At 37.0% G+C, this 26,135-nt stretch overlaps 1 protein-coding gene across 1 annotated transcript in view; it reads left to right on the forward strand.

Annotated features, from left to right (window-relative positions):
• The window catches only part of GRPR (gastrin releasing peptide receptor), a 171,036-nt gene that overhangs the window by 47,946 nt on the left and 96,955 nt on the right, over positions 1–26,135 (forward strand). Inside the window, exons 6-7 of the mRNA XM_045505059.2 lie at positions 6,042–6,144; positions 24,616–24,722. The gene's annotated coding sequence lies outside the window, so the exon portion shown is untranslated. The remainder of the gene's footprint in view (positions 1–6,041; positions 6,145–24,615; positions 24,723–26,135) is intronic.

Genomic DNA, 26,135 nt, shown 5'->3' on the forward strand with positions numbered 1-26,135 from the left:
TGATTGGAACTGGGCAGCAGTGGGGACCAGAAGCTAGTTCCTTAGACACCGTGACATTTGACTCTACCTTATAAATGTGGGAGTGTAAAAACTTGTTTGAAAGACTAAGTAAGCTGGAGATTGGAAGATTAACAAATCAAAAGAAAATGACATATAATACTTTTTATAGAATCAGAGAAGTCATTTGATAAATTCAACATATATTCATGGTTTTGAATGAGCTATCAATAAAATAGGAATTGATTAATTTACTTTGTTATGATAGAATGTAACCAAAAAGTCAGTATAATGATTTATGGGAAAATGGTAGAAGTATTTCCATTAAAACAGGACAAGATAAGAATAGTCTTTATTACCATTTTTGAAAAAGTTTTTAGCCAAAACAAGACTAGAGAAAGAAATTAAAAGGCATGAAAATTGGGCAGGAGGAGGTAAAGTTATCATTACTCATGGATAAATTTATAAAATTATATATAATAGCTAAATTATAATAAATATAATGTAGTATATAGCTAGAAAACCCAACAGAATGAACTAAAAAACTGTTACGAATGATAGGGAATTTTAGTGCATTTCTGGTGATAAAATCAATGTACAGAAATAATCATTCTCATATAAGTAAACAACAATTACAAGAGATACTGAAGACCCTACTTGAGCAGTTGTAATGTGAACTGTATATATGCTGCAAAGGTGAAAATATCTGTTACCTGTCCCTTTATAGAAAAGGTTTCTTGACTCCTATTCTAGATGATGGGGAAGAACTAGAAAACAAAACACACAATACAAAGCAATGCAAAACAAAAAAAATCCTTGCCCTCATGGAGCATATATACCAATGGATTCTGGAGGATGAAAGCCACATCTTAGACAAAAAAATCTAAAAGCCTAAATATCTTTGCAAAGTCTATGAAACCTACAGCAAAAATTCTTTATTAAAGGTATTCTGAGTATTTACCACTTTGCAGAGAAAAGTATCTGATCAATTTTCTAATTCCTATCATTCCTTAAGGAAATGCTGTCTCTCCATGATTAATCTCTGTGTGAAATAATTAATTACTTCCTATCAAAGGCCCATTTCCATTAATGCTATTTATCTTATGCTAGTCTCCTATGTTGATTTCAGTAATATGTCCTGAATTTCAAGTTTGTCACATGTTAACTTTTAAAATGTATTTCTATCTTGTGTCTTTGAGTTCCTTTCCTCAGTGAAACAAAATCAAGGCACTTAAAATGTGCATGATGTTTATAGTAATATTATATAAATATTTCCTCCATTTTGATCTCAACAGATTAGATTTAATCTATGTGCAAGTTTCCAGTCTTGGCACTTTTTTTTTTTTTGAGTCTTGGTGCTATTGACATTCTGGACCACACGTTTTTCTTTGTTTTAGGGCCTGTCCTGTACATTGTAGGATGTTTAGCAGCATCCCTGGGCTCTACTGACTACATACTGGTAGTGCCCTCCAGTGAAGACAAACGAAAATGTCTCCAGACATTGCCAAATGTCCTCTGGGTGGCAAAATCCCAATTAAATTCAGCCTCTCATGTTTTCCGATTACTTTTTTATCTTCATGATTTTTTCAAATAGCCTTTGGTATTAGAAACTACCAGGAAAATAATTTGACTTTTTCATTAAGTATAGTTTGAGAGATTGCCCAAGGAAAACCTTTTCACTAGTATCTTCAAAAACCATTCCATAGAAGCAAACAAATACAAGGTTACAGCTTCAACTGACAAATACAAGCTAAATAAGTTATTTTATTAATACTGATGTTGTCAACCTAAAGAAAATCCTTGTTCGTTATGTGGGAGCATCATCCTAAAGCTATTTTCTGTTAAACTAACTGTGGTAGAAAATCACTTCAAGGGTTGGTGGCATAAGGGCCTCTAAAAACTCACTCCTGCATAAAAGGTTTCAACAACACTATAAATCAGCTAGACCTAACATACATCTACAGAACCAACAAGAGCAAAATACACATTCATGTCAAGTGTACATGGAACATTCTCTAGGATAGGCCATGTGTTGGGCCACAAAAACACATTTCAATAAATTTAAAGGAATTGAAGTCATGCAAAGTATATTCTCCAACCACAATGGAAAAAAAAGTAGAAATCAATAACAGAAGGAAATTTAAGAAATTCACAAATATGTGGAAATTAAACAACACACTCCTAAATAACCAATAGTCAAAGAAAAAATCATAATGGAAATTAGAAAATAAATGAAAATACAACATACCAAAACTTGTGACATGTAGCTAAAGTAGTACTCAGAGGATAGGGGAGAATATCTCAAATTAATAACCTAATATTCCATCTTAGGAAGCTAGCAAAAGAATAGCAAACTAAACCCAAAGCAAGCAGAAGGAAGGAAATAATGCAGATTAGAGCAGGAATAAACAAAAAACAGAATATAAAAACAATAAAGAAAATTGAGGAAACCAAATGTGGATTATTTGAAAAGATCAGCAAAAATTGACAAACTTTTAGCTATACTGACCAAGAAAAAAGAGAACACTCAAATAACTAAAATCAGGAATGAATGAGGGGACTTTATTACCAACCTTGCAGAAATAAAAAAGATCATAAGGGAATTCTGAGATATTATATGCCAACATATTAGATAACCAAGATTAAAATGGGCACATTCTAGAAAGACACAAACTACCAAAATGGACTCCAGAAGCAATAGAAAATTTTAGTAGACTTCTAACAAGTAAAGAGATTGAAATAGTAATCATAAACTTTCTACAGAGAAAAGCTCAGGCTCCAAAAAATAGGAGAGGGAACATTTCACAACTCATTCTATGAGGCCTTGATACCAAAACCAGACAAATACATCAGAATAAAAAAGAAAATGGCAGACCAATATCCCAAATGTTATAGATGCAAAAATCTCAACAAAATCCTAGCAAACTAGCAACATATTAAAAAGGATTATATACCATGACCAAGGAGAATTTATCCCAGGGGTGAAAGCTTGGCTTAACATGTGACAATCAATTTAATTCATTATATCAATAGAATGAAGAACAATAGCCACATGATCATCTCAATAGATGCTGATCAAGCATTTGACAAAATCCAACAAACTAGCAAACTAGCAGTAGAAGAATTTCCTCAAACTAACGAAGGGCATTTACAAAAAAAAAAAAAAAAAAGAAAGAAAGTTATATCGTGCTGAATAGTGAAAGACTGAACAGTTTCTTCTTAGGATCAGGAAAAATGCAAGGACACCTGCTCTTGCCACTTCCAGTCAACCTTGTGCTAGAAGTCCTAGACAGAACAGTTAGGCAAGAAAAATAAATAAAAGGCATCAAGATTGAAAAGGAAGAAGTAAAACTCTCTCTCTTGGTAGATGACATGATTTTGTGTTTAGAAAATCCTAAGGAATCCACAAAAAACTATTAGAACTAATAAATGAGTCCAGCAAGGTTGCTGTATACAAGATCAAGATACAAAAATCAATTGTATTTTTATATACCAGCAATGAAAATCCAAAAATGAAATTAAGAAATTTCATTTATAATAGCATCAAAAAAACCAAACTACTTAGGAATAAATTTAACAAAAGAAATACAAGACTCACTGCACACTGGAAACTACCAAGCATCATTGAAAAACTTTAAAGGCCTAAATAAATGGAAATACCATGTTCACGAATTGGTAGATTTAATATTGTTAAGATGACAACACTCCTCACATTTATCTACTGGTTCAATACATTCCCTATCAAAAGGCCAGCTGCCTCTTGAAATTGATAAGGCGATTCTAAATTTCATATGGAAGTACAAGGGACCTAGATCACAAGAACCCTGTGATCACCTCTCCCCAGAGATGCCAAGGCAGATGTCTTTATTGTCAAAATTCCTGCAAAGGGACTCGTTCTTTATCCCTTGTTTTGTTGCTAAAGTCAGCTATCTGGACTGAAGAAATGCCAGACATCTGAAAGCTATGGATTTTTTGCATCAAAAATTACAAGATTGTTTTTTCCCCTCCTTCAAAACTCAATGCCCAGGGCAGGCATTTGTAGCACATGTTTGCTGTGCTCCTATGTCCCTGAGGCAGGGACACAGATAAGGATTGGCTCTCCCATGACAGCTCCCTTTCAGGGTGTGTTGCAGAGGGCTTGGGCCCAGGCTCCTTGGCAGCAGTCCTAGGTGAAGCCAACACCATCCTCCCCTGTCAGGTCACTCCTTGGGCTGTGTGAGGTCACCGGAACCCAGGGTGGAAGAGGCCCTGATTAAAACAAAAACAAAAACAAAAACAAAAACAAAAACAAAAACAAAAAACAAACCAAAAACCAAAAACCTGTAATAGTCAGATCAATTGCATATTCTGGATATCTTTGTAATTGGCGACTTTATGAAACGTGACATCCCCTCATTCCTGCCAGAGTAGCAGTTCAGAGAATGAAAATTAAAAGCCAACTTTTTCTCAGCTCTGCATTTATGTAATAATTTAAGTATTATTCTAAAAGTTCATCACCAAGCAAGCAATGATATACCAGATTCGCAAACCCAGAGGGCTAAATAGAGCAGGTCTTCCCACTCCTGCAAACAGCCAGAGGGCACAGACATTAGCTTTGGTGGATCCATGGCTACTGATCCACACTTTCAGAAAGAAAGCGTTCTCAGTGCTTGAGTTCTCAATCTTACAAGACCTAAAGCGGCAACTTCTCCAAGGTTCTTATTCCTCACAATCTGTAGGAAAGAAATGGGGTGGTTAATATAACGGGATTGATAAGTTGTCAGGGTTTTGATTAGCAGACGTGGGTTTGAATCCTTGATCCACCACTTACTAGCTGAGTGACCTTGGATAAGTGACTTAAGTTCTCTGTGTCTCGCTTTCTCTGTCTATGACATCGTGATGATAATCCCTAACTTACAGCGTTGTTATAAGAATTGCAGATGACCTGAAAAGATGCACATCTTAACTAGTAATCAAGAAATGGGAAGACAAGACTGCAAAGAGATTCCATTTTACACCCATATGATTGTAAAAAACAGAAAGCTTGGCAATACCAAGTGTTGAGAAGGAGCTGGAATGATGGATCTCTTACGTAATGCATCTCTCATGTATTATATATTGGTCCAAATACTTCGGAAAAATAATAAAACATTAGGGGGCAGGGTACAGCTCAAGTGGTAGAGCACATGCTTAGCATACACAAGATCCTGGGTTCAATTCCCAGTACCTCCTCTAAACATAAACAAACAAACAAACAAACCTAATCAACTCCCCCTTCCCAAAAAATATGAATAAATAAATAATTTTAAAAATAATAATAATAAAACATTAAATCATAAAGCTTAACATCCTTAAAGTCTATGACCTAGAAATTTCACCGCTGGATGTACACCCAAAGGAAACTCTTGCACATGGTTATCCAAAAATATGTACAGAAATGTCTATAGCAGCACTTCAAATAGCAAAAACCGTGGAAAAACCCAAATGCCATTGACAGGAGAATGGGTAAACTATTATGATATGTTCATACAATGGACCATTAAACAGAAGTGAAAATGATTGAACCACAGCTACTTGCAACAATATGTTGGGTGAAGGCTAAGTAAAGTACAAGACCCTGTCATCAAGTTCATTGCAAGTCAAAACAATTGTATATTGTAAAGCAAACATATATGTTATGAAACAAAACAAAACAGAGACAAGGGAACAATAAACTCAAAACTAACACAGTGACTACCTCTGAGAGAGACTTAGGATGAGAGAGGGGCAGAACACCGAGTAAGTCATTGGTGATGTTCAAATTCGTAGATTGGGTAGCAAGTTCAAGGACGGTCATGAACTCTCAATCAATAACAGGTATTATTAGCATTATAAGTGAAGTTTGGGGTGGACCCAGGTACTAAGGAGGCACTCTTTAAGAGAAATAATACAAACTTACAAATACATAATGTTCTTGGCCACTCCATTGTTCCCCAACATGAGGGGAAAATATGATGGAGAGGAAGTCAAAATGGAAAGAGACAGTGGTCTTAACTGATTCCATTTAAAACATCTTACTTTTGCAGATTTTACCTATAGTCCTGTCAACTCCTTTCTTGGGCCCTGCTGTTGAGGTGGAAGAAAAGTCTGAAGTTAGGAGCCTTGAGGATTAAGCTGCACTGGCTTCAGGTAAATGCACTTCTGCCTGATCAAGGAGGATAAATGTAAAGGGCATTGCATGGCTCTAGTCTTAGCTCTACAGCTACAGCTGTGTGTTGTCAGGCAAGTCACTTACTCTCTCTGAAACTTAGCTTCCTTCTCTTTGAAATGAATGGATGAACTAAATTAATCAAACACTATCTTCAAACTCAAATAGCCTGCAACTCTACTAGTGAGGATCCAGAGACCCATTTAATAGACACAAACAGTATGAATTGTGTGTCATCATTATAATGTGCTTACAATAGATGATAAATTAACACTCTGTCATCCACTGTGTAGCCTGTGATAATAGAATTTACCTTGAGCACAAAGGAGAGTTCTTTGACACAGAATTTTTATTCCCTCAGGATGTAAATACTTTAAAATACAACATTATGAAAGTGCAAGCAATTTAATACAACAGGGAAGGTAAGTTATATATGAGAAGAGGGGACAAAATTAAAGTTAACCTCAATTAACATGAATGTTTGCTTAAAAAGCCAAGACATTACAGTGTGTAATTAAAGATCCTAATAAAAGGGTTCAATGAGAATGAAGGGTGATAACAAAAATAGACAAACCACAATCACTTTTCTTTTAATTCCAGGTACAGAAATCTGAGTTCTTTCGTTCCCCAGACTAGAGAATATTATCACCATGGGGTGGTACATAGTCACTTTCTTGTTTTATTTTATTTTTCTTCATTACCAATCACTAGTCCCATGGCTCCATCTCCACTCTAACCAGAAACCTACTCGAATGTGTTTGTCATCTCTCCTTCGACATATATGCATCTTTGCAAACTAAAAACCATATGTGTTTAAATTTATACGATGGTATTGTCTTCAGATCGTATCTATTTCTTTTTCTCACTTGAGAATGTATTTTTAAGATTTTTCCACAGTGCAAATGCTTTTCATTCCAGAATAGCATGCATTTTTATTTATCAATTTCCCCTTTGATGGACAGCTAGGTTGCCTCCAACTCCTTGTTTTCCCAAACAAAGGTCCAATGAGCAAGCTTATTCAGATACCATCATGGATCTGCATGAGAGTGTATCTACATTCTGTACAAAGGAGTGGGAGTTCCAGTTCATAGGGAATATCTATAATTTCACTTAGAACACCACTATATTTGTCACCAGTAGCTGCACCAGTCTAAACCTCTGCTGGTAGTTCATGAGTTTTTCTATTTCCTCACTGCTTCACAAACACTTGATATTTTATGACTTTTTTGGCAACAACATGAAAACAAGGTCTATTGCTGTTTTACTTTGTATTTTTCTGATTACCAGAGAAGTTGGGCATCTCTTCTTGTTCTTGTTTGCCCATTTAGAATTCTGTTTCTGTGACTTGTCTTTTCATGTAATTCACCCATTTTCCTATCTCCCTTTTCTTTTTCTTGTTGATTTGCACAATTTCCTTGTATATTGCAGGTATTAATCCTTTGACTATAGTTTTTGATGTTGCAAAAATCTCCTATTAAGCCACTCATATTAATTTTATATGGGATGTCTTTCAAGACTAAAAAGGTCTTTAGTGTTAATGTAAACAAATAATAACATCTCTCAACTAGACAATAATTAATTTTTTAAATAATTGGAAAAATCCATTTACCAGGAGAAAATCTTATGGAAGGTGTATGATGTTGAGATTACAAAGTGAAAAGATTCAACCCATGTTTCCTTAAACTAATTTTGAACTACCTTCAGGCTTTTGTGAAAATCAGACACCTTATCTGGATGCAAACACTACTCTAAAGCACAATGAGTAAAATGCCCATATTTCCATATCATACTGACTTTGATGACGAGCAGAAGTCTATTTAAGAATGATGTTTAAAAAACAACAAAAAAAGGATGATGTTAAGCCCTATTTTAAAAATTTACTCTTGGGAGAGGGTATAGCTCTGGTAGAGCACATGCTTAGCATGCATGAGGTCCTGGGTTCAATCCCCAGTACCTCCATTAAATAAATAAATAAATAAATAAATAAATAAATAAATAAATAAATAAATAAACCTAGTTAGCTGCCCCCACCCCCCAAAAAAGTAGAAATTAAGAAAAAATTTTAATCTATTCTTTGATTTGTACATGATTATTTTATACACAATGTTTATGATTTATATTATATAATAATAAAAATTAATAAGCATGATTTCTATAGGCTTTTTATAAATCTTTATCAGATTAAAGGGATTCTTTTTCTTTCCTTTCTATTTTTTCTGGTGGATTTCTACTATTATTATAATATTCCATTTCTCTATTTCTAGCAATGCTTTTAAATTAAATTCCACTTTACATATTGCTATCACTTAAATTGATTAATATTAACCAGATGTATTTTCTCCTAGCTTTTTATTTTATAACTTTATGTGTGGTTTGTTTTGAGGAATTTCTCTTATAAATTAAAGGTAGCAGATTTGGTTTTTGGTTTTAATCCAGTCTGATAGCCTATGTCTTTTATTGGGTAAATTTAACTCATTTACATTTATTTTTGTTATTTTGTTCAGACTTATCTTTTTATATTTTTTAGAAGTCACTCGTCAACTTTTAAAAACATATTTAAGTATAAATTTTTCTAAGCCAAAGTTAATCAGTTTTATTTATCCTCCTTCCTAAGGCAAAGATTTTAACATGCTCTAACAATGCACTGAACAGTCTCCACCATTTTATTGTTGTTCTAAGATTTAGTTTCACTCTTGTTTATAAAAAATGGTTATTTTTTAAGTCATTCATTAGACTTACTGACATATTTTATCAGCTTATTTGTTCATTGTTATTTCACACATCCTAAGCATTCCCTCTGCGCTCACTTCTCTTCTTGCCAAAGTATATACTTTAATACTTCTTTCAGTAAGGTCTGTGAGTCATAAATTCAGCCTTTGTAAATCTGAAAATATTTTTATTTTTCCCTCACTCTTGAATATGAATTTATATGCACATAAATTTCTAGCTTGCATATATTACTCCATTATATTCCTGCAAGTATTGTTAATGAGAAGCCTACTCTCTTCCTAATTGTTCTATTATATCTAGCATTTCTATTCGGTAGCTTTTAAGATAGTTTCACTTTATCCTTGCCGTTCTTCATTTCCACGACGATGCGCCTAAAGTTGGGTATAATTTTATTTGTCCTGCTCAGTCTTAAAGTGAACTTTTTTCTGAAGACTCAAGTCTTCAGTTATGGAAAACTTACATCAGTATTTCCTTAAATACTGCTTCTTCAGCTTCCCCCTCTTTTTTTTTTCTCATGGCACATGTATTATGCCTATGGATTTCTCGATCTTTACACATTATAATCGATCTTTTATATTTGGTATCAGGATCTATGTGCTAGATTCTGGATGAATATTCAAGACTTTTCCAGTTCACAAATTCTCTATTCAAATGTGTCTAGCTTTGAGTTTATCTTATGTTGAGGAACTATCTTATCCTATTTTAAATTCTAGTCACTTATTTTTCTATTTGATTCCTTTCATATGTACTGAGACTCTTATTCTTTTGTCTGCTTTGTTTTATAATTACCTGTTTAATTTATGAAAATTTATTTTTTTAACCTGTCATCTTAGGCATACTTACGAGCAAATCTTTTTAAAGCTTATTCTCTGATTTCAGTTTTATTTTGAGTGAATTTATGTTTTGATCGATGATTTTGTCAACTGTTTTAGCATACGGTTTATTCACTTTGTTTGGCATTTTGATTTCCAAGATCATTTTGAGACTTTGAGAGGAGATTCTTTCTCTCCCTTTGCTTCTTTCCAGCAGGTTTTTAGAACTTCTGCTTTGGGGCTGATGATTCAGAACCAGGACTTATTTGGAGGTTCCGGGTCTCAGTCTTGTGAAGGTATCAGGGACATCTCATCTCCAGTCACAATTAGCCTGTGGACATATTGGCTCCAGTCTGGAGTGAAGGCTGCCTGCGTCCTCTCTCCCCTCACAGGCGCACTTCTGAACCACAGCCAAAAACTGCAGCCCCAGGCAGCAGTGAACAGCAGGTCTTTATAGCTGCCTTCGCCCTTTACTACTTTTTCTCTTGCCCCTCTAGGCAAACAGGAGGAGATGACACTTGGCACTTATTTCTAAGAGGTGGCTGAACTTTGTACTACCCCACCGGCTGGGTAATGTTTAGCATGTACAGCAGGACGTCACTAAAAACAGAGAAGCAGACAGTCTTTCCAGATGGGGAACTATAGGGAGTCAGGCTTTTAAAGCCCAAGAGGGAATTTTACTTGAAAATGAATCTAACTGATTTTATGTTGGGTTATTTGGCCACAGATGACATAGAAAGATTTTAACCATCACTGCTTTTGGTGGGGGGAAGATCAAGGACTCAGTAAGTGAACCTACTTTAAAGAATACCAGAACATGAGGAAATATTCCAAGGACCAAAATAAGGGCCAGAGCAGATGAAGGGGGCACAGAGAGAGAGAGAGAGAGAGAGAGAGAGAATCTAGGAGGGGGAAAGGGGGAAGCAGATGGAAAAACAAGGTAGAGAGACGGGGCAGAAGGACAGGAAGGGAAGAGGCAGATGCAGACAGAGGCAGAGGTGGAGACATGAGGCAGGGTTGGGGGCAGAAGGAGCCAAAGGGAAGAGGAAGAGAGAAATCCAAACAGTACGAGAGATCCAAAGGCAGACATAAAAGGGAAAAGCTTGCAAGAAACATTGTGAATACATTGAAGGAATTCCATTTTCTTGCTTTTAAAAAATAAAACATGGCCACAACCATAAGAGTTGATGTACCCTATTTGCTGAGTCTGTTGAGGGGATAACCCAGAAGAGAGTAAGGAGGCAAAATGACTAATCTTCCCATCAGTGGTACGACCCCCTCCAAGCCTGAGACAGAATGCTGCTCTCCACTAAGTGTTGCCCGGCACAGCCAAGGAGCACTCCCGCCGCCTCTGGTCACTTCTTCCAGGCAGGCCGATTTGATAGTCTCTTCAATAACCCATTCATCCACAGCCTTAGATTAGTTTTCGTCCTGAGTAACACTAATTGCCCTCTGGCTGACAGCATGTGTGAGGCATTGATTGATGACATTGCACTATTTTCCACTTTAGCAGTGACCACAGAGGTCTTGGCTGACACACACATCCCTCCCCACATGGCAGGTGAGGTGATTTCAGGACCAGTGAGGGTGGGAAAGCGAGCCCCCCTCAGCAAACTAGCAGTTGGGTTAATAGAATGAACCACAAGAGATTAACTCCATCCCGATGACTGATCTTCCCCCTTTGAAACAGCGCACTCAGCTATCAGCGTGCGGCCAAATATTTGCTTTTCTCCAAGAGTGCTTCCATTTATCCAAACCTGTCTTTGCTTGGGTTTCCCCAGAAGCAGAATCTGAGCAAAGCATATGAGAGCAATAGTTTATTTGGGAGGTGCAGATAGCACTGGTAGGAGAGTGGGGAAATGTGAAAAGGGGAAGAAGGCAGCCAACAAAGCATGCGTCATCAAGCCGGCATCCTACATGTTAACTCTGAGAAACATGTAAAACCCCTGCCCCAGGTTACTTAATGAAAGGGGTGTGGGAGCTGGGGTATTTACACACTAACTCTTGTCAGTCTTTGGCCACTCCTGGAAGGCATCCTTTCCTGGAAATTCTAGCCTGTCCTATCTATGAGCAGAGTGGCCTTCCACCTAAAGAAGTGTTGACACTGGCAGGTAGAAGGTAGCTGGAGTAGACTAAGTCATAAGGCCTCAGGGATGTCTGGGACTCCTACAACTGATGCCCAAAAGCCTTAGGGGAGACATAGAGTCTTGCCTCATTTTCTGAGCTCCTTGGAGCAAAGCTGCCCGTGTCCAAAGTTTCATAACATGGGCTCATTTACAAGTAGTCTGGTAGCCTCCACTTGATGTACATCTGAATTCGTCCTAGCACTTTGAGTTAGGTTCAGTCTCAGCACTTTACTTGCTGTACAACTAACCAGACAAAGACATCTAACTGGCCAAATCTCAGTTTTTTCCACCTATCCAGTGGAAATAATCATACCTGACTGACTTCCCTCACAGGAATGAAATGAGGCTCAAAATCACAATATGATAATAGTTATCAGGAGTTAATAAATTTTTCCTATAAAAGACCAGACGGTAGACATCTTAGGCTTTACAGACCATGTGGTCTCATAACTACTCACCTCTGCTGTTGTAGCAGGAGAACAGTTTAGACAATGAGTAAACAAATGAGCATGGCTGTGTTCAATAAAACTTTATTTACAAAAATAAGCTATGAGCTAGATTTGACCCACCAGCTCATGAGCGGTGGTTTGCCAACCTCTTGTATACAAGAAAGGCCTTTGTAAATGTCAGTGCTATGCACACCTCCAGCATCATTTATCCCTCACTTGATAAGTCATTGGGGTTCACCATGGTGGGAGTCAAGTTCATAATCGCCTTCTTCATGCAGCCCCATGTACTGAGCACCTCTTCTGTGAAAGGCATTACACTGGCCCTGGGAATTCAGTGCTAATAAGACAGACACTGTGCCCAATGCCTGGGAGGGGGATCCTAACTCTGCTCTCCCACCAATCTGCACCATGAGAGAGCCATTCTTTTGGGTCAACAAGTGACAATGGGCGCTCTCTCAGTGCCTGGCAACTGGGGGCAGAGATGACCTTACTAAAGAAGCTTAAGCTTCTGGGCCCCCCATTGGCAATGACTCCTTCCAAGGCCCTGGAAGGGACAGGAGCAATGATTCTTGTGGTCATATGTTTTCATCAAATTCACACATGTAAGCTATTTTAACCACAGTTGGTCAAGGTCACAGTCTTTTTCCTCTCTGGAATCCTCCAGCACACTTCCCTTGTGCTAGGTGATTTCTCTGATCCTCCCCTTTGAAAAACTATCAGTCAACAGTCATTCTAAACTCTTTTTAGTGAAAAACATTATCACTGTTTCGACTTTGGAGTTATGGTCTATTGAGACTGCTTTAAAAACAGGCCCCCGTTGGAGAGGCAATAATTTGTAATCTTTAAATAATTATTCACTGTGGCTCTTTGGTGTCCCTGTGGGTCAGAGCACTGTTGGGGAGAGCTGGTATCAGTCGTCATGATTATTTCTGGTCCAGGAACTACCGGGAAATGTAAAATGACAGGAGGGGCTGTCAAATTCTTTAAGGAAGGAAAGTACCCAAGCTTAGGGAGGCAACTTGGTAAAATCCAAATGAAATTTATCATCCCTAAGATTTGGAAATTTACAAAGCCCCTTTTAGCACTTTACAGGTATGTATTCATCCCTGAGCTAACCTGGGCCCTGTAATTTGATAGCATTTGCGCATTCAAGTACCAGGATCCATGAAAAACCCCATATGTGATACAGACACATATGTATTTGAGTGTATACACATGTAACTACGTAAAACTCTCCAAAACCAAAAATTCAAATATTGGACATAGGCACTGTCATTGTGTTTCCAAATATAGACTAATAGTATAAATAATGACCTACCATTTGTTGAAAGCTTATCATGGGCCAAGCACTATGCAAGCCCTTTGAATCCACAAAACCCTACGAATTTAGATTTAGTTATTATTGTCTCTGTTGTCAGATGAAGAAACCAAAACAGAAAATATTAAGGAACTTTCCCAAGGTCAATTTGTAATTGATGGAGCTAAGATTTAAAATCAGGTATTTCTGACTCCAGAACCTGATTTTTAATTACCACACAGTCACTTTAAGTGTAAATGTCCTCTCAAAAGGACAAGGTCTTGGCAAAACTGCCTAGAGCCTTGGGAATGTAGCTGTTCACCAAGAGTCTTTGCAGGAAATTGATATTTGTATGTCTGGGCTGGGGCGAAGGTTCAGGCACAGATAACATTTTCTCCCAGTGTAAACAGTAGGGAGCAGTTCCAGGACTCCATCTCACTCTGCCTTTCTCTTACACTTTTTTCCCTTATGGTGGTCACTCTAGGGCTGGTCTCCTTGTCCTTCTCCAGCTTCCGTGAGCCTCAGTGTCTGACAAGGATGCCTGTGCTCTCAGACCAACTAAAGATTAGTACCTCATATTTCTCCCATGGGCATCTTTTTTTTTTTTTTTTTATGAGGGAGTGGTAATTGGGTTTATTGATTTATTTCTATTTGGAGGAGGTACTGGAGGTTGAACCTGGGACCTCATGCATCTCAAGCTCTACTTGAGCTATACCCTCCCCCTTCCCCTGGGCATCTTTACCTAGTGCAGACACATAGTCTATACAAGGTTTCTATATGAAGTGGAGCTTTATTTGTTTGTTCCTGCTTCTAGTAGCAAAGAGCTCAAGCTAAAAATGATTGAAATGCAAAAAGTCCCATTAAGGGGCACATAACTGACTTGGTACTGACCTATATGCAGATTATACACAAGGTGCAATTTTTCTTGGTGTTCATGTTGTCTTAGCAATTCCACTCAATTTCTATATACTTCTGTTTATGTCCTGTAGCTAGAGACCACCAGAAACACACCTGTAGTCAAAGTTGGTTTAATTGATTTATTACAATGAGAGTGAATGGACACAATGGGGAACCATATTGCATCTCAATAAGAGTGGGTTAGAAAGATTTATTGTTGTATTTGGACTTGTAGTAGGTGGCTTGGGGGAAGGTTCAGGAAGTAGGACTTTTTCTGGATTAGGTACTGTCAGGAGATGGGGGTAATTCTGTGCCTTTAATAAAGCTTATCTAAAGGAGAGACTAGCGTGAGGCTTTAGCTGTAGTTGGTGAAGCAGCAGCAATCACTTCTATTAGCCAAGATCGGGGGGAATTTGGTCGTTTTTGTGGTTTGAACAATGTTCATGCTTTTATCTGTGTTCAGACATGATTACAGAGGGGTCTTGTTCTTTTTCTTGATCTGTTGTGATCTCAGCATGAGCTGGTGTGATGATGGTGTTACTGAGATCATCTGTGTTCACCAGGAGAGCACTAACCGCACTTAGCTCCTAGCTACACCAAGGCTTAGCTGATGGTTCCAGGCCAACTTCTGCCATTAGGGGCACTTTACTCTTTCTCAGTTTTCTTATTCTTAAGCTGATATTTCTGAATCTCATCTTTTGAATGAATGTCTCCATGCCCATCTCTCTTGCACGTAGACCTCATAGAGAAAGACAAAATATCTCAAGAATGCTAACAGTGGGCCTTAGGCCTTCCAAAACATCTTTCCCCACTGCAGGGAAAACACAAATACCGTGTTTTCCTTTCCTTACTTTTCCATTCCCTCATATCACGGAAACAGTTCCATCTGTAGCCATATCTACAACAGACCAGAAGATGATGCACCAAGACCCGTGGTCTAATTAAACTAGATGAAGGGATGAGAAGTAAAGATCTGTAAGCAACAGTTTAAAGGTCACATGATGCCACACACCGACAATAAGCAGTAAGATGAATCTGTGTCATAGCAGTGATCGTAGCCGAGTGGTAGAGGAGAGTGTGGAAGACTGCCTAGGACAGTTCTCAGAATTTGCATTTTGGCTTTGGAAGTCCTTTATAACTTGTCTCTCCCTTGAATGGTAGAGGGGACCCTCCTCCTTCCTCTTAAATTGAACTCTGCCTCCTCTTCAGCCTTTTTATCCTCTTGATTGTCACCTCTTACCCATAACTTTATCTCTCCAGTAACCACACAGATTGTTTTCCTATAAACCATAAGCTTTCAAATGCTCTTCTGTGCTGGTGAATAAAGTGTCTGACACAGACACACTTGATTTATGTTCCCTGGACTGCTAATATCAACAGTTGCCATCTTGATACTCTCAAATAGATAGGGAAGCTATCCACCAATAGGATTTGGGTTTGTGTTTCAGCTAATACAGTTTTTCTCCCTGCACTGTTCATATCCTCTGTAGCATTTTCCCTGCATGAAAAATATTTTCTAAAATGGAGAGGTGTCAGCTTGTTCTGATTTCTGTTACCCCATATTAATTTACAAGTTCTACAACTTTATATAAATGAAATGATGCAATGCAATATGTGCTCTTTGTGTCTGTTTTCACTTATCATAATGTTTGTGAGACTCATCCATGTTGCTTGTATCAGTAGTAAATATTTTTTTTGCTGAGCTGTATTCTACTATATGAATATACCAAAATTTGCTTATCGAGTCTACTGATGGATATTTGAGTTACTTCTAGTTGGAGGCTGTTATAGATAGAGTGGTTATAAACATTCTAGTACAAGGCTTTTTTTTTTTTTATGGATATAGGTTTTCGTTTCTCTTAAGTAAATACCTAGAAGTAGAAATTTAGGAGCATAGGGTGGGTGAACATTTAACTTTATAAGAAACTGACAAATAGATTTCCAAAATGAATGTACTCTTTTACACACTCAGCAGCATTGAGACTTCTAGTTGCTCCACATCCTCACCAACGTGTTATGTTGTTACTCTTTGAACTCCTAGCCATTCCAGTGGGTTTCATAGCACTTTAAAGTTTTCTGATTGTTCACATAAATAGGAATGCTGGATTCATTTCTTATATATTTTTTTCCTATATTTTTATACTTTTCAATTCGTATCTTTTGTGAGTAAAACTAGAAGAGGTGCAATTTTTTTTCTTTAAGATGGTACAAAAAGACACTAACCATAAAAGAAAAAGTTGATACACTGGATTTCATTAAAATTGCCAATTTTTATTTAAAAAAGATACCTTTAAGATAATAAAAAGGCAAGCCACAGATAGGAAGAAATTTTAGATATGCAAAAGATTATTCATGTCCAGAACATATAAAGAACTCCTACAAAAAGACAAAAGACCAAGTTTAGAAATGGGCAAAAGATTTGAATAGGCATTTTACAAAATGAATATTCAAGTGGTTTATTAGCACATGAGATCATGCACAATTCTTTAGGCAAACTTAAAACACAATGAGATATTACTAAACACTAAATAGAATGCCCCAAATTAATAAGACTGATAATACCAAGTGGTGGCAAAGATGTGGAGCAATTGAAGTTTCGTGTACGTTATTTATGGGAGTGTAAATTGGCAATCATTTTGAAACACTGAGAGTAACTACTTAAATTAAACATACATCTATTGTATGAGCCAGCAATTCAACTTCTAGGTATAGAACCCAGAAAAGTGAGTGCATATGTGTTCCAAAGACATGTGCACATTTGTTCATAGAATCCTTATTCATAAAAGTCAAGACTGGGAATAACTCAAATGCCTATCAATAGGAGAAAGACATAAATTGTGTTATATTCACACAATAGAATCCTACTCAACAATGAAGAAAAGGAACTACAACAGCATGTGATGATACGGTTGACTCACAGACTTAATGATGAGTGAAAGAAATCAGACTGAAAATAAGTACATAGTATATAACTTCCTTTATATGAATTTCAGGCATAGGCAAAGCTCATTACTACTGATAGCTGTAAGAATACTGGTTATCTTTAGTGAGAGGTATTGACTGGGAAGGTATATAAGGGAACTTTCCATAGTGCTGGAAATATTCTATATCTTGAGCTGGGTCATAAAAATTCATCAAGTTGCACTCTTATGATTAGTGTACTTTATTGAATGGATGTTATACTTAAGTATTTTTTAAAAACAGCAAAGATTACAATAGACATATTTGAGAACTAAAAAACAAGTAGTAAATAATTAGCCCCTTAAAAATATATAACCCTCAGAATTCTTGTGTTATCATTTCCCCTCAAAATAATATTTATTTGTTTCCTAAACTGACAGGAGAAATATCCTGAATGATGATGTCTAGTTTGTAAACCATTGTCCAGAGATCTGATTCTTGGGAATCTTTTCAAGATGGCCTATTAGCTCTGATATGCCGTGACCTCATTTGGAAGGATTAGAAGCTCTTAAATGCCATTAACCTTCCAATATTGGATTATACTGCCCCAAATTGACTCATATTTTTCTGGTCTTGGTTTCACCACTATAAATTTGGCAAAAATTACATTATAAACCACGCTTATGAGCTGTAACCACAATATTGAAATGCCAAACCTGCAAGAAAATGGCAACCTACCCGAGCATCCTGGCTAGAAGGCATGGTTTGCAACGGTATTATTTGATGATCATCCAGGTTTACATATATATATATGTGTGTGTGTGTGTGTGTGGTGTGTGTGTGTATGCCTGTGTGTGTCTGGTGCCTGTCTGTCTACCTTTGTTTCCATGGTCTGGCCTGAGGCAATATGCTTTCCTTTTGTAATCCATGTTTGAAAAATAGTTTCTGCTGTTTTAGGTTTGAGTAGGAATAAAAAGAATCTTCAAAACTTTACTCAAGTTTCTTAGATATCATTGGCTACACTTTCCCTTATTTTAATACAAATGCAAAAAAAACTCACATTGATTTGGGGATGGGGCAGTAAGGAGAAGAGACTGAAACAAAATATTATTGGAGTAGCAAAAAGCCCTTTGGAGGGACTAAAATGCCAACAAGGGATTATGACTTAAAAATTACAATAATACTCATATTTAGAACTCAACCATAATATCAACAGGAGACTGTGAATAAGTTTCATTTTTCCATAGAGGAAAGATTAAAGGCAAGATAAAATCCACATGTATAATGAAATTTTGAAATAGCTTTTTTAAAATCTAAATTCTCTTTCTCTTGTCACTAAGGTAGCTATTTGCTCTTATTAGTGTTCACTCAAATTTACCATGTAAATCCTTCCTTTGGAGTAAATGTGATACTAAGCAAAGCGGTTTCTACACATAATGGCTAAGCCCAGGTCTTTGTGCAGAGTCATGTACGGTCTTATGATGAAATATTCATTAGCTAGGAACAAATCTTCCTCCATTTGAGAAATATGTTCTTCTTTGACGTCTGACAGCTCACTTGCAGCACTTTTTCCCTTGGGATATCTTGACTAGAGAGCACAGTATTGGTAAGATGGGCTGGGCTGCAAAAATTCAAAAGTAAATTGTCTCCTGTGGAAATCACATCCATATCCTAGGCTTTCCAAATGGAATAGCCAGCCATGCACAGGAGATCTCAATTCTGGTGACTCTGCTGTGGACATGCTAAGTGAGCCCTCTTACAGCTGATATAATGATAGAAACAAGGCTACCACTGAGCAAGAGACAAAAATAGACTTTGTCAGCTGCTTACTTTAAACAGCTGGGCTAAACTTTTTTTGGGAGGGGCAAAAGAAAATGATGGAGGATTCTGTAGAAAAAACACTGTATGACAGTACCCCCCAGAACATCCGCCACAGTCCCAAAAGGCACATTTCAAGTAATTGGCGACTGCTCCCCAGACTGGCCATTACCACTTACTATAAGATCAGTAAATCTGATTTTAAATTGTTTGCTTTAAGTCGATTTTACATTATTTTAATTCATAGCCTTTGTTGTCTTGACGATGAGTTTTCAAGAGATATTTGAAGAAAATTTCATTTGAGGGCCTTGTGGGATGCTGGGGTATAGTGATACCTGTTATGCAATGTCAAACAGTGAGTGGCTTTTTAAAGACTTGAATAAAACTCATTTCTGCTACCCAGTGTAAAGGTTATAAGTTGGGGGAACCATGTTAACCATCTGGCTGCCTAAAAGGAATATTTTGTCAAACAGGAATGTGACACTAAAGTTCAAAACAGACATATGCTTCAGTTGACAGTCTCAAAGTTACCTAAACTTTCACTTCTTAACGTCTTGTGAACTCCAGTGGCAGCTCAGTCCAATCCTCTCATTTTGCAAACTGAGGGCCAAGTAGCAAAATGCTGTAGCCAGTGCCACAGTGCTAATTACCACTGTGTTGCTGAAAAACCGGCCTCTGTACCCCGATAGCCAAATTAAGAATCGGAGGAAGAGTTTTGAAAGAATTAGGAAAGAAGAGCTTTATTGCTTTGCCAGGCAAGGGGGAGACACAACAGGCTAATGCTTTAGAGACTGTGAATCCATCTTGGGGTTGGTGTCCTGAGGTTTTATAGAAAACCAGATGGAACAGAAAGGTGACCACGATCAGGGCATTTTCCAGGGTGCTGTATTCTTCTTAATCTTGATGAATCCACTTGGCATCACAGAGGGTTCTGTTCATTCTTCTGAGGCTATCAGCCCATGACTATCTTTTTGGAATACAGCTTCTGGGTTAAAGGATAAGCTATTTTGGGTAAAGAATGTATAGAAAGTGGAGAGTATAATGGAAAGGTTGGGGGCTTTTTAGCACAAAAGCAGTTGGGCAAGTGAAGCAGAGATGGGAGTTTGTTAGAGAAAAGAGAAAAACAAGTTACAAGAACTTTAAGTCAGAATGAATCAGCAAATAGCTTTAGCATCAGGGAAACCATTTTGTTAGTTTCTTACTCTTTCAATCATGTGACTAAAATCTAAGTCCCCTTTGATGGCAGCTTCTAAAATGGCTCCCAATGATCTTCACTTCCTGGTATCATGCCCTTGTGTGATTCCCTTGTTGAGTGTGAGCTAGACTTAGTGACTTGTTCCCAATGAGTAGAGTACGGTGAAAGTGATACAGTGTCACTTCAGTGATTAGTTTATAAAGAACTGTGACTTCCATCTTGCTTTTACTCTCTCTCTGGCTTTTCTTGCTTCCTCACTTTGATGAAGCCAGTTGCCATGTTGTGAGCCACACTCTGGAGAGGCCCATGTGGCAAGGAAATGAGGGTGGCCTCTGGCCAACAGCTAGAAAGGAACTGAGGCCCTCAGTCCAACAGCCCATGAAGAACTAAATGCTGCCAACAACTGTGAGTGAATTTAGACGCCATCAAGCCTTGAGATGACTTCAGTCTCAGCCAGTACTTTGTTTTTGACTCCATGAGAGATTCTGAGCCAGAAGACCCAGCTAAGCCATGCCCATATTCCTGACTCACAGAAATTATGAGGTAACAAATATTTGTTTTATTAAGCTGCTTAGTTTCGGGGTAATTTCTTAGGTAGTTAATGCACCCCCAATGCCCAGATCAGTGCTTTTTGCTGATGCCTGTAGAGTCAACAGTAGCCATGCTTTCCTCTGCCCGAATGGAAGCTATGTTTGTGATTAATCTTTGATCCCAACACCAAGTGATTTCACGGCTGACCTTGGCAAGGAAACAATATTAAAATGACAGTGGAGCAGGTAAAGCTCAGATGTGAGATTAAAACAAACAGAAACAAAATAGAGTTGCTGTTTCTAAAGTGACTGCAGATTTCTGGAGGCACAGACTCACATTATGTACAGCTGCCCCTTAAACATTTCATCAGTAAATGCACAGCAACAATCTTGTTCCCGGTGATGTTCACAGTGAAAACAAACACTCCTGATTGATTTTTCCCTCCAATAGAATGAATTATCGATGTTCTTTGTCAATGTGGGCAAACATGCGTGTGTGTGTATATGGGGAATAAGCACATCTTTCCTGTGCAGTGCAGAGAGTTATGGAAAGGTTAAGATTTGAATTCCACTTGAAAAGACTGACAGCTAACAACACCACAGTATAAATTAAGTGAATGAAAATTGTTCAGGGAGAATAACTGTGTCATTCTTTATTCATCCATTTATTCATTCAGTTATTCCCCTACTTATTCAACAAATACTTATTATGCATCTATTATGTATCAGGCGATATTCAAGACCCAGGAGATCAAACAATGAATGAGATAAATTCCCCTGACTCTCCTGATTGGGTCCTAGTAGCAACCCTCTCCTCAATCTCACAGCTGAGGTGACCAAAAAATGTCTTCACACATTGCCAAGTGACCCCTGACAGTAAAACCACCCCCAGTTAAGAATCACTGTACTAGAGTTCTGGGGGCCAAGGAATAAGCAACTGACATCCAAGTGTTTAAAAATTTCACGTAATAAACTTTTCAAGAAAAAATAGCTCTTAGCTCTTGGGATCTCTTATTTCAAATACGTCAGTGTTACTCTTTTATGGTATCATTAATATAGGCAGGTCCAGATTTTATAGAATAAATAGATCTTTAAGCAAAATTAAAGTTGGTTTTGACTTTAGGTATGTAAAAATTCTAAAATGTTATCCCAGAACTACACACTCCCCTCAGTCTACTTAAAACTTCCTTTGTCAACTTTCACTTAATAACACTAGAAACTCTTAACGACTGTAAATGCATGTGCTTTTGTGTTATCTGTCTCCTTTTGCTTTGTGAAGAATGATCTTTTTTTGGTAGCAAACTTCTAAATATTCTAACAAGTTAATGTGATATTTGCTGATCTAATATGTAGGTTTGTCCTCAGAGGCATGTTCATGAGTCTTTAATATTAATTTTCCTTCTGTTTTGATTTAACCTGTGTCATTGATAACTTTTCCTTGGATACTTCTATTCTGGAAGTTTTCAATCTTGACTTTGTAGGATCCCAGTTAAATCCAGTTAGGGGGCATAGGACAGGAGGAAAGCAAAAATAACCAAATAGAGCTAATTTAATTCCCCTTTGTTTATCTTGTAGGGGAGGAAAAATAATTTTCCCTCTACCCTTCTAGGTTCTTGCCTGAGACCCTCTGTAATAAAAAGACAGATTAACAGAAGAAAAACAAACAGAAGTTTAATGACGTATATACCTCCTGTGTATATGGGAAAGACCCAGGAAAACTGAGTAACTCTCTGAAATGGCCTAAGCCACTACCACCTTCAATACCTTTCCTTCGTCAGCCAAAGACAAAAGAAAGATGTTCGAGGTGGGAGTTGGGGGTGGGGCAGTTATGGGAGGTGACCCAGGAAAAGCACAGTAAACAAGGTCGTGGTTGTTATGCAGATTTAAGTCTGTGCCTTCTCCACTGCCAAGAGTTTCTAGAGATTTAGACATCCTCCTCTTCTGGGTACAGAGAGGGAGATATCCTTACAAATGGAGATTTCCCTGAGAGATGTAAATGTCTCTTGCAAAAGGGTAACTTTTACTTGGTTTTCAGAGCTTCTCTTGTGTCTGCAGTTTCTTAAAAACCCAACCAGCTCAAGATAATCCTTAAACCAAAGAGGCATATCTGAGGGTGTCATATTATACCCCCCTTCAATATGAACATGAATTTTTTTAAAGGTGAAGATTTAAAATTCTGATGTCAAATTCAGGCAGCGTTTTATTCTCCAGAAAATTTGGGAGTTACTGCTCTACGCATAAAAAGTACAATTTAAAACTTAAGGAAAATTTGGCCTTAAAAAAATAATCTGTGAACCCTTATTTTGTGTGGACTCTGTGTCAGACCCTAAGCTAGGTAGAGGGGATACAAAAATGAGAAGATAAACCACTGAGTTAGGTGTAAAATGTGGCGAAAGAGAAAACATGGCGTAGAACAGCACCCCAGTGAACTTGGCTCACCCTTCCTTCCACACTTGAGCCTTTTGGTATTGGACATGTGGGCTTCAAGCCAGGACCATGCCTGGCTGGCTGGTGTTTTTTATGATTGTCTTGATATAATCTCAAGAGACTTCAAAATTTATAAGAAGCTGGAAACATCTTTGGATCACATACTCATTAGCAAGGTTATTTCTTCTCTAAATCCAGGACTCTTGAGTATATCTAGTCCTTACTTAATTAATTCCCTGAAAATCCCTGCTGCCAAGTGAAAAGCCATTAAAATTTCAAAATCTTTAATTCTGTTCATTTTAACGAGAATTATGATGCCTTCCATCCCAGTTCGAGATACACAAATACAATTTCACAGATGGAAATATATATATATCAATTGAATAACAAAAACAATTTTATATAAGTAACAAACAACAATTTGAAAGTAAAAATAAGCAATTTGTATATATTGTAAAATCAAGATTGATTCTTATCTGTGCTCAGTGACATTTTCTCACTATGAACACTATAGTAACCAGTAAAGTTAATGGGTGCATTTTTGTCTCAAATTGTAATGCTGAAAATTTACATTTAATGGAGTTTTCATTTATCGATGTTTTGGACCTAGAGATTATCATATTGAGTTAAGTAAGTCAGACAGAGAAAGACAAATATATGATATCACTTGTATGTGGAATCTAAAAAAAATGAATCAAATTCTATTTACAAACCAAAAACAGACTCATGGACATAGAAAACAAACTATGGTTACCAAAGGGGAAAAGGTAGAGAGGGATATATTAGGGGTTGGGGATTAACAGATACACATTACCATATATAAAATAGATACGCATAAAAATAAAAAATTAAAATTAAAAAATTTAAAAAATAAACTCACATTTGATTGATCACAGTGAAAAAATAAAATAAAATAAAATAAAATAAAATAAAATAAAATAGATATACAACAAGGACCTACCATATAGCACAGGGAACTATATTCAACTATATATTCTTGTAATAATATATAATGGAAAAGAATCTGAAAAGAAAATATGTATGTGTATGTATATGTATAACTGAATCACTTTGCTGAAACTAACATTGTAAATCAATTACACTTCAATTTAAAAAAAATTCTTTTAAGTCATTATTCTGGAAAAAAAGGAAGAAACTGTCTGAATGGTGGTATATCTAGAGAAAGGCCATTATGGTGAAAAATCTTAACTGATCAGTCATTTATGTGCCATAACTCTGCATATTATCCTCCCCACTTATGATCACACAGGTGCTCATCAGTATTTCTAGGATGTAATGCAAGAGGACCTGAATCTTCAGCCCGTGACAGTCATCCATGGGAGAGGGGGCCACATCTGCGTTGTGATGCCTGAGAAGGTGAATTTGACCTTGCTCTCCACACTTTATCTGATTACCTGCTACTTAATAGCAGCTAATAACCAAGCTAATTAAAAGGTTAACTCCATAACTATATTTGGCCTCTTGTAGAGTCTTCAGAGGTATGATTAAGAAATCATCATAGGTAATTATCCCATCCAGCAAATCAAGATAATTCAAGTTCATGCCTTTGATAATTTTGCAGCAGAAGTTCAGACACCAGGTAAAAAGTGATCAGTCTTGAGTTATAAATGTCAAAGTAACTTGAAAATCAGCTCAAGGGACAGCTTCCTTCCCTGATAGATTTGCTATGACCTAAGAATCACTCCAGACACCTTTTGTAACAGTTATTGTCCCTCCTTTCTTCTTCATCAATTCTCTTCTACTCACTGGGTGCATTCTATAAATGGACACAGTGCAAAGTATTTGACAGAGGACCTGGATTTTTCCAGGCTTTGCCACTGAATCTAAGATGTCATCAATTATAAGTTCAACCATTATTTATTTAACATTAAAAAAGAAAAAATGGTTCAAGTTAAATTATGACATAGTGCTTCCTAATTACTTTGACATTTTATTGTATAGTTTTTGAAAGAACTTCTTAGACTTAGATTTTAAACATAGATTTTAAGAATACTTTGCTCTTATGCATACATCAAAGGGAAATATGAATGAAATAAACTGATTCAATTCCTAGGGATTTTTCAAATTCATTGTTCAACTCTTTTGAATTAATTTTCAACACAGAATTTCCATGTCCATGTTTCGGTTTTGTATCTATGTTATACCATAGACTACATATGATCTTGTCTTCTGTGCCATTGAGAGCGCTAGTAATACAGCATTTCTTAAGATGATACTTCACTATTATCTTCGGGATTTTCTTTAAAGCTGCCAGCTTGGAAGAAAATTCTGCAAATGCTGATGTTGGTACAGTCTTGCTTGGTGGGATATAGGTAAAGCTTTCTGCATAAATGTGAGTAACAAAACATTTAAGAGTTTTATCTACCTGTGATTATCTTCCTTTCCTAGATGCCATAAAGCACTTGGTCATTGCATTGAACGAAAATATGAAATTGTCATCATTCTTTCAGTGACAGCCGTTTGTTTCCCTGTTATCAAACTGAAACCCTGATGCTTCTCTGCCACTCTGCACTCACAATGTCTTAATGTCTTAATACCAAATCACAGAATAATCCATGGACAATATTTTAAATGCCAGTTAAATTTAACTCATGTGATAATAACAGTGAATATAAGTCAACTGAAATAATAACGTAAACACAAATAGTGCCATAAATAACTACATGACAATGACCACCTACCTGGCTGCCAATGATTGTAAGACACCACCAACGCCTCAATTTCAGAAGTGTTAAAATGGGGAGGTGGAAGTCTATCTTAGACTTGATG

Source organism: Camelus bactrianus, chromosome X, assembly GCF_048773025.1.
Source record: "Camelus bactrianus isolate YW-2024 breed Bactrian camel chromosome X, ASM4877302v1, whole genome shotgun sequence".
Classification (NCBI taxonomy): domain Eukaryota; kingdom Metazoa; phylum Chordata; class Mammalia; order Artiodactyla; family Camelidae; genus Camelus; species Camelus bactrianus.